We start from the raw sequence: 9,258 nt of genomic DNA on the forward strand, positions 1-9,258 counted from the left end.
TCGATAAAGATCTTCGTAGAATATGTAGGAACCAATATGAGCATCCAGGTTCCTCCATTGGTTATTGACCTAAGATGAGTCTCGGTCATGTCTACATAGTTCTCGAATCCGTAGGGTCCGCGCGCTTAACGTTTGGTGACGATCGGTATTATGCAACTCTCGAATACCGGAGTACCGGATATGATCACGGACATGACGAGAATCGATATATTGGATGACTATGTTTGGACATCAGAAAGGTTTCGAGAGAATTCGGGCATATACTGGAGTACCGGGGGGTTACCGGAACCACCCGGGGAGTATATGGGCCCTAATGGGCTTTAGTGGAGAGTGAGAGGGGTAGCCAGGGCAGGCCATGCGCCCCCTCCCCCTCTGGTCCGAATTGGACTAGGAAGGGGAGGGTGGCGCCCCCTTTCCTTCCTCCCTTTCTCCCCTTTCTTTCTCTCCTAGTCCAACTAGGGAAGGGGGGTGGAATCCTACTCCCGGTGGGAGTAGGACTCCTCCAGGGCGCGCCATAGAGGGTTGGCCCTCCCCCTCCTCCACTCCTTTATATACGGGGGAGGGGGCACCCCATAGACACATAAGTTGATCATTTATCTCTTAGCCGTGTGCGGTGCCCCCTCCACCATAATCCACCTCGGTCATATCGTCGTAGTGCTTAGGCGAAGCCCTGCGCCGGTAGCTTCATCATCACCATCATCAAGCCGTCGTGCTAATGAAGCTCTCCCTCGACACTCTGCAGGATCGTGAGTTCGTGGGACGTCAGCGAGCTGAACGTGTGAAGACCGCGGAGGTGTCATACTTTCGGTGCTAGGATCGGTCGATTGTGAAGACGTACGACTACATCAACCGCGTTGTCATAACGCTTCCGCTTACAGTCTATGAGCGTACGTGGACAACACTCTCCCGCTCGTTGCTATGCATCACATAGATCTTGTGTGTGCGTAGGAAAATTTTGAAATTACTACGTTACCCAACACTCTAGTCATCTAAATGATCACGTCATCCAAATCAACTAAACCATCTCCGATCATCACGTGAGATGGAGTAGTTTTCAATGGTGAACATCACTATGTTGATCATATCTACTATATGATTCACATTGGACCTTTCGGTCTCCGTGTTCCGAGGCCATATCTGCATATGCTAGGCTCGTCAAGTTTAACCCGAGTATTCTGCGTGTGCAAAACTGGCTTGTACCCGTTGTATGTGAATGTAGAGCTTATCACACCCGATCATCACATGGTGTCTCGGCACGACGATCTGTAGCAATGGTGCATACTCAGGGAGAACACTTATACCTTCAAATTTAGTAAGGGATCATCTTATAATGCTACCGCCATACTAAGCAGAATAAGATGCATAAAAGATAAACATCACATGCAATCTAATATGTGACATGATATGGCCATCATCGTCTTGTGCTCATGATCTCCATCGTCACTGGTGTGACACCTTGATCTCCATCGTAGCGTCGTTGTCATCTCGCCAACTATTGCTTCTACGACTATCGCTACTGCTTAGTGATAAAGTAAAACAATTACATGGCGATTGCATTGCATACAATAAAGCGACAACCATATGGCTCCTGCCAGTTGCCGATAACTCTGTTACAAAACATGATCATCTCATACAACAATTTATATCACATCATGTCTTGACCATATCACATCACAGCAAGCCCTCCAAAAAACAAGTTAAGACGTCTTCTACTTTGTTGTTGCAAATTTTACGTGGCTGCTACGGGCTTCTAGCAAGAACCGTTCTTACCTACACATCAAAACCACAACGATTTTTGTCAAGTGTGCTGTTTTAACCTTCGCAAGGACCAAACATTGTCAAACTCGATTCAACTAAAGTTGGAGAAACTGACACCCGCCGGCCACCTGTGTGCATAAGCACGTCGGTAGAACCAGTCTCATGAACACGGTCATGTAATGTCGGTCTGGGCCGCTTCATCCAACAATACCGAAGAATCAAAGTAAAATGTTGGTGGTAAGCAGTACGACTATTATCGCCCACAACTCATTGTGTTCTATTCGTGCATATCACATCTACACATAGACCTGGATCGGGTGCCACTGTTGGGGAACGTAGTATTTCAAAATTTTCCTACGATCACGCAAGATCTATCTATGTGAGGCATAGCAACGAGCGGGGAGAGCATGTCCACGTACCCTCATAGACCAAAAGCGGAAGCGTTTAGTAACGCGGTTGATGTAGTCGAACTTCTTCACGATCCAACCGATCAGCACACGTTCAGCTCGATGACGTCCCTCATGCTCTTGATACAGTTGAGGATGAGGGTGAGTTCTGTTAGCACGACGGTGTGTCGACGGTGATGATGATGCTACCGGCGCAGGGCTTCGCCTAAGCACTACAATGGTATGATCGAGGTGTGTAACTGTGGAGGGGGCACCGCACACGGTTGGGAGAGAAACTTCTGTGTCCTAGGGTGCCCCCTGCCCCGTATACAAAGGAGCAAGGGAGGAGGCCGGCCGCTCCTAGGGTACGCCCCAAGAGGGGACTCCTACTAGGACTACTAGTCCTAGTAGGATTCCACCAAGAGGGAGAGAGGGGGAAGGAAGGAGAGGGAGTAGGAAAGCCCCCCCCTTCCCTAGTCCAATTCGGACCCAAGAAGAAGGGGCGCGTGCGCCTGCCCTGGTCGCCCCTCTCTCTCTCTCCACTAAAGCCCAATGTGGCCCATTAGTTCCCCCGGGGGGTTCCGATAACCTCTCCGGCACTCCGGTTTTACCCGAAACTTTCCGGAACACTTCCGGTGTCCGAATATAGCCGTCCAATATATCAATCTTTATGTCTCGACCATTTTGAGACTCCTTGTCACGTCCGTGATATCATCCGGGGCTCCGAACAAACTTCGGTGATCAAAACACATAACTCATAATACATATCGTCATCGAATGTTAAGCGTGCGGACCCTACGGGTTCGAGAACTATGAGGACATGATCGAGACACATCTACGATAAATAACCAATAGCGGAACCTGGATGCTCATATTGGCTCTCACATATTCTACGAAGATCTTTATCGTTCAAACCGCATAACAACATACGTTGTTCACTTTGTCATTGGTATGTTACTTGCCCGAGATTCGATCGTCGGTATCTTCATACCTAGTTCAATCTTGTTACCGGCAAGTTTCTTTACTCGTTCCGTAATGCTTCATCCTGCAACTAACTCATTAGTCACATTGCTTGCAAGGCTTATAGTGATCATCACTCCTATTCTTGATCTATGCCAACTCAATAAACACCTTCGGAGACACTTGTAGAGCATCTTTATAATCAATTGTGACATTTGATAGCATACAAGGTGTTCCTCCGGTATTCAGGAGTTGCATAATCTCATAGTCTGAGGAACATGTATAAGTCATGAAGAAGCAGTAGCAATAAACTTCAACGATCATTATGCTAAGCTAACGGATGGGTTATGTCCATCACATAATTCCCCAATGATGTGATCCCATTTATCAAATGACAACACATGTCCATGGTTAGGAAACATAACCATCTTTGATTAACGAGCTAGTCTAGTAGAGGCATACTAGGGACCATATGTTTTGTCTATGTATTCACACATGTACTAACTTTCCGGTTAATACAATTCTAGCATGAATAATAAACATTTATCATGATATAAGGAAATATAAATAACAACTTTATTATTGCCTCTAGGGCATATTTCCTTTAGTAAATGGTTACGCCGATGCAAGCTTTGACACTGATCTGGATGACTCTAAGTCGCAATCCGAATACGTATTTATATTGAATGGTGGAGGTGTAAGTTGGTGCAGTTCCAAGCAGAGTGTCATGGCGGGATCTACGTGTGAAGCGGAGTACATAGCTGCTTCGGAAGCAACAAATGAAGGAGTCTGGATGAAGGAGTTCATATCCGATCTAGGTGTAATACCTAGTGCATCGGGTCCAATGAAAATCTTTTGTGACAATACTGGAGCAATTGCCTTGGCGACTGAATCCAGATTTCACAAGAGAACCAAACACATCAAGAGACGATTCAATTCCATCCGCGACCTAGTCAATGAGGGAGACATAGAGATTTGCAAAATACATACGGATCTGAATGTTGCAGACCCGTTGACTAAGCCTCTTCCACGAGCAAAACATGATCAGCACCAAGACTCCATGGGTGTTAGAATCATTACTATGTAATCTAGATTATTGACTCTAGTGCAAGTGGGAGACTGGAGGAAATATGCCCTAGAGGCAATAATAAAGTTGTTATTTATATTTCCTTATATCATGATAAATATTTATTATTCATGCTAGAATTGTATTAACCGGAAACTTAGTACATGTGTGAATACATAGACAAAACATATAGTCCCTAGTATGCCTCTACTTGACTAGCTCGTTAATCAAAGATGGTTATGTTTCCTAACCATAGACATGTGTTGTCATTTGATGAACGGGAACACATCATTAGAGAATAATGTGATGGACAAGACCAATCCGTTAGCTTAGCATAATGATCGTTAATTTTTTTGCTATTGCTTTCTTCATAACTTATACATGTTCCTCTGACTATGAGATTATGCAACTCCGGAATACCGGAGGAACACCTTGTATGTTATCAAACATCACAACGTAACTGTGTGATTATAGAGATGCTCTACAGGTGTCTCCGAAGGTGTTTGTTGGGTTGGCATAGATCGAGATTAGGATTTGTTACTCCGTGTATCGGAGAGGTATCTCTGGGCCCTCTCGGTGATGCTCATCACTACAAGCCTTGCAAGCAATGTGACTAATGAGTTAGTTGTGGGATGAAGCATTACAAAATGAGTAAATAGACTTGCGGGTAACGAGATTGAACTAGGTATGAGGATACCAACGATCAAATCTCGGGCAAGTAACATACTAATGACAATGGGAACAACGTATATTGTTATGTGGTTTGACCGATAAAGATCTTTGTCGAATATGTAGGAGCCAATTTGAGCAACCAGGTTCCGCTATTGGTTATTGTTCAGAGATGTGTCTCGATCACGTATACATAGTTCTCGAACCCGTAGGGTCCGCACGCTTAACGTTCGATGACGATTTGTATTATGAGTAATGTGTTTTTGATGACCGAAGTTTGTTCGGAGTCCCGAATGAGATAGCGGATGTGACATGGAGTCTCTAAATGGTCAAGACATAAAGATTGATATATTGGAAGGTTATATTCGGACACCGGAATCGTTCCGGAGTGATTCGGGTATTTTTTGGAGTACCGGGAGGTTACCAGAACCCCCCGGAGGGTTAATGGGCCCCTCCTGGGCTTTAGTGGAAGAGAGGAGGCGGTGTCCAAGTGGAGCCCCCCCCCCCCCAATCCAAATCGAATTGGACTAGGGGTGGGCGGCGCGGCCCCCCTTTCCTCCTTCTCCTCTACCTCTTTCCCTCTTCTCCCCTCTTGGAAAAGGAAGGGGACTCCAACTAGGATTTGGAATCCTAGTTGGACTCCACCTTGGCGCGCCCCCTCTAGGCCGCCGGCCTCCTCCTCCCCTCCTTTATATACGGGCAGGGGGGCACCCCAAAGCACATCAAGTTTTCTCTTAGCCGTGTGCGGTGCCCCTCTCCACAGTTTCACACCTCGGTCATATCATCGTAGTGCTTAGGCGAAGCCCTGCGCCAGTAACTTCATCATCACCATAGCCACACCGTCGTGCTGACGGAACTCTCCCTCGTCCTCAACTGGATCAAGAGCACGAGGGACGACATCAAGTTGAACGTGTGCTGAATGCGGAGGTGTCGTACGTTCGGTACTTGGATCGGTTGGATCGCGAAGACGTTCGACTACATCAACCGCGTTACTAAATGCTTCCGCTTTCAGTCTACGATGGTAAGTGGACATACTCTCCCCTCTCGTTGCTATGCATCTCCTAGATAGATCTTGTGTGATCATAGGATTTTTTTTGAAATACTACGTTCCCAATGGGTCCAAGTGAACAAAGTCAGAGTGACTGATGTGATGCTCAACCAAATCCTATATCTTCGAGCGAAGACAATGAGAGCAAATCTTATCCAGAGCTGGATGAGTCAGCTTTGCTTGTAGCCCAAGCCAAGCTGCCCGTGTGTTTGAAATCCGTTCGTTGGACACGTGTCGGTTCCTTAGTGACCCAGGGTCATTTTGGACATATCAGGTCAGGTTGCCACTTGGCTATAAATAGCCCACCCCCTACACCATAAATTGGTGGCTGCTCAGAGTTAGTGCACGGCTTTTGTCGTTTGAGAGCAACCCACCTCCGAAGCCTTTGAGAGAGAGATCCTTGCGAGGACAAAGCCCAAAACACCCAGAGCCAAAGAGTGTTAGGCATCACTAAAGTCTTTCTGTCCGCGTGATCTGAATACTTATTACACTTGAGGACTGTGCATCCTCTAGCCGGTTAGGCGTCGCATTCTGAGGATCCAAGAGTCATTGTGGATTGCCTGTGAACGAGGTCTGTGAAGGTTTCAAAGTCTACCTTGAAGACTTACCTGAGTGATAGGGCGAGGACTAAGTGTTCTTAGCTCTAGGGGAATAAGGTGAAGACACAGTCTTCTGAGTTCAATCCCAGCCTCCCTAACCAAGACGTACAGTTGTCATAGCAACTGGAACTGGTCTACCAAATCCTTGTCTTCACCAAGCAACTGGTTCTATCCCTTACTTTTCTTACTTTTCAGTTTGCCTTTGTGAAGTCATTGCTTGCCTGCTTGATTCATTTGACTTCACTGTGCAAAGACTTATATCTGTTTGGCTTCATACTGTCTTCCTTTCTGATCCTGTCTACCTAGCTGCTGTTAGTCTTCGTGCTTTCACTGTATTGCTTGTTGGACTATTGCTAGCCTAGTGTAGTTTACATTCCACTACTTATCATATAGGTTCAATTGACTTGTTTGTCTTCAAAGCAAACATGTTTTGAAGACTTTCATAAAAATTACCTTTTCACCCCCCTCTAGTCGATAACTAGCACTTTCACAAAGCGACCATGAGTACGATGTTTTAAAATTTTTAGTTGAATAGACAAAATGTCTCCCTGTTTGTGTAAAATATATCAAAGTTTATCCGGTTTGCACGAAGTTCATTCAGTTTCAATGAAATTTGTCCGTTTGATTTTTTGTTTAAAATGCATGCGGACGTTTAGGGCACAACGTTTCATGGACGGTTATGTATCCGTGTCGGCGGATGCGTCCACGTGCGTCCGCGAAAGGATTCTGAGTCTGATTTAAGGGACATTGTTAGAGATGCCCTCACGTGCGTCCGCGAAAGGATTCTGAGTCTGATTTAAGGGACATCGTTAGAGATGCCCTTATAACTCGTATAAAGTGCGCACCACATAGATATGAAGGTTATCGACCAAAAGTGTAAACCTAGAATCATCATAAAAGCAGTTGCATTCACATCATGGGACCCACTCATCAGCAGGTCATCCTTTTTTCCCCAATCTTCAATACTTATTTATTCTGTTGAACAATAAATTTCAGTTAAAACCAAGCATGTCGACGAGGGCTTGGGCAACCACGAGCACGACGACGAGGATGATTCCGACAGGGTACCAATTCCGGTGGAGGCTACTCAATTTTGACGACGGTGCTCCAAATTATGAGAAGCACTCTGATTCCCACGGCGACTCGGTTCTAGCGACGATGCTCGAAATTGTGAGAGGAATTTTGATTCCGGCGGCCATTCGATTTTGATGACGAAACATACGATAATCCTTGAGTAGATTCTTATGTGTGTTTCAAAATGACTGGTACAATTTTTAGCAACACTTCTCCTCCTTCGATCCCGCTCATCCTCCAAAAACAACACCCAGTCAACCAACGGTGATAGTGGAGGTTGTGAGCAGGTAGAAGGGAAGTATAGGCGGTGGGTGGGCTATGAGAAGAGAATTGGAGTATGTGCGGCTCTTAGAGCATTACTAGTAGAATCCTCAAACCCTCAAACCCTTATAGCAGTTTTAAGGGTTGAGAAGTGCCAGTTTTTGACACTTTTAAGGGTTGAAAAATAGGGGCAAAGACTAGAACCCTCAAACCCAACCCGTAAACTGCTTTAAGGGTTGGATTTGAGGGTTCTAGTCTTTGCCTCACCCCAACCTTTAAAACTGTCATTTCATATATCACACATTTCATCACATTTCATCATATGACATATCACCCCATTTTTCTCCTTGATGGACTTCACAAGAGTTGCCCATTCGGGATAGATGCCATCGGTGAGATAGTATCCCATTGAGTACTCATTGTCCATGATTTTGTAGTTGCAAGCTGGAGCATCCCCAGAAATTAATCTTTTGAACAAAGGAGATCTATTGAGGATATTGATATCATTGAGTGTTCCCGGCAACCCAAAGAATGCATGCCAAATCCATGTGTCCTGAGATGCTACGGCCTCAAGCACAATGGTAACATCACGGCTTTTACCGCAATACATTCCGTGCCATGCCTTTGGGCAATTTTTCCACCTCCAATGCATGCAATCAAGACTACCTAGCATCCCCGGCCATCCCCTTTTTTCATTCATTTCCATTAATCTCTTTGTATCTTTCTCGTTTGGTGCCCGAAGATACTGCTCACTATACAACCGGATGACCAACTTGGCAAACCTATGGACTGACTCCGTGGTTGTATCTTGCCCAATGCGAAGATACTCGTCGGTATAATCCGCGGGTATGCCATAAGCGGGTACCCGCATTGCCGCCGATATCTTTTGATATGCACTAAACCTCATGATACCGGCGGCGGATCTACGACGTTTAAAGTAATATGAGGTGGCCTCACAATCGGTGACAATCTTCACAAACAAACTACGCCGCATTCGGTACCTTCTGCGGAAGAGACGAGGAGGGTATGTAGGTACCTCGGAGAAGTAGTCTTCCATCAAATGTTCGTGTCCGAGAGCACGGTTCCGGTAGATGGTGACTCGCCCCATCTTCGGCCCTCTCCTCTGATCCATCAGCTTCACGCGGTTTTCAAACGATTGCACGTCGATGAGCAGGCTCATCATCTCGACGTCGTCGTCTTGCAACAACTCATCAATGTCGGAATCGTCGGATGTCGACCAATCCGACGAATCGGACGTCGAGTCCATGACAATCTCCTCATTGTTCATCTCCATCTGCAAAGGACAGTCACTAATTAGTGCTAAAAATGAAACAATAAAGAAAATGAAACAAAATGAAAAAAGCACATACCTCACCTCGGAGGAGGCGGCGTCGGTGGCCGGCGGGAGGGCGGCCGGGGCGCGGCTTGGACGGCGGG

The sequence above is a fragment of the Triticum dicoccoides genome, chromosome 3B (assembly GCF_002162155.2).
Source record: "Triticum dicoccoides isolate Atlit2015 ecotype Zavitan chromosome 3B, WEW_v2.0, whole genome shotgun sequence".
NCBI classification, from domain to species: Eukaryota; Viridiplantae; Streptophyta; class Magnoliopsida; order Poales; family Poaceae; genus Triticum; species Triticum dicoccoides.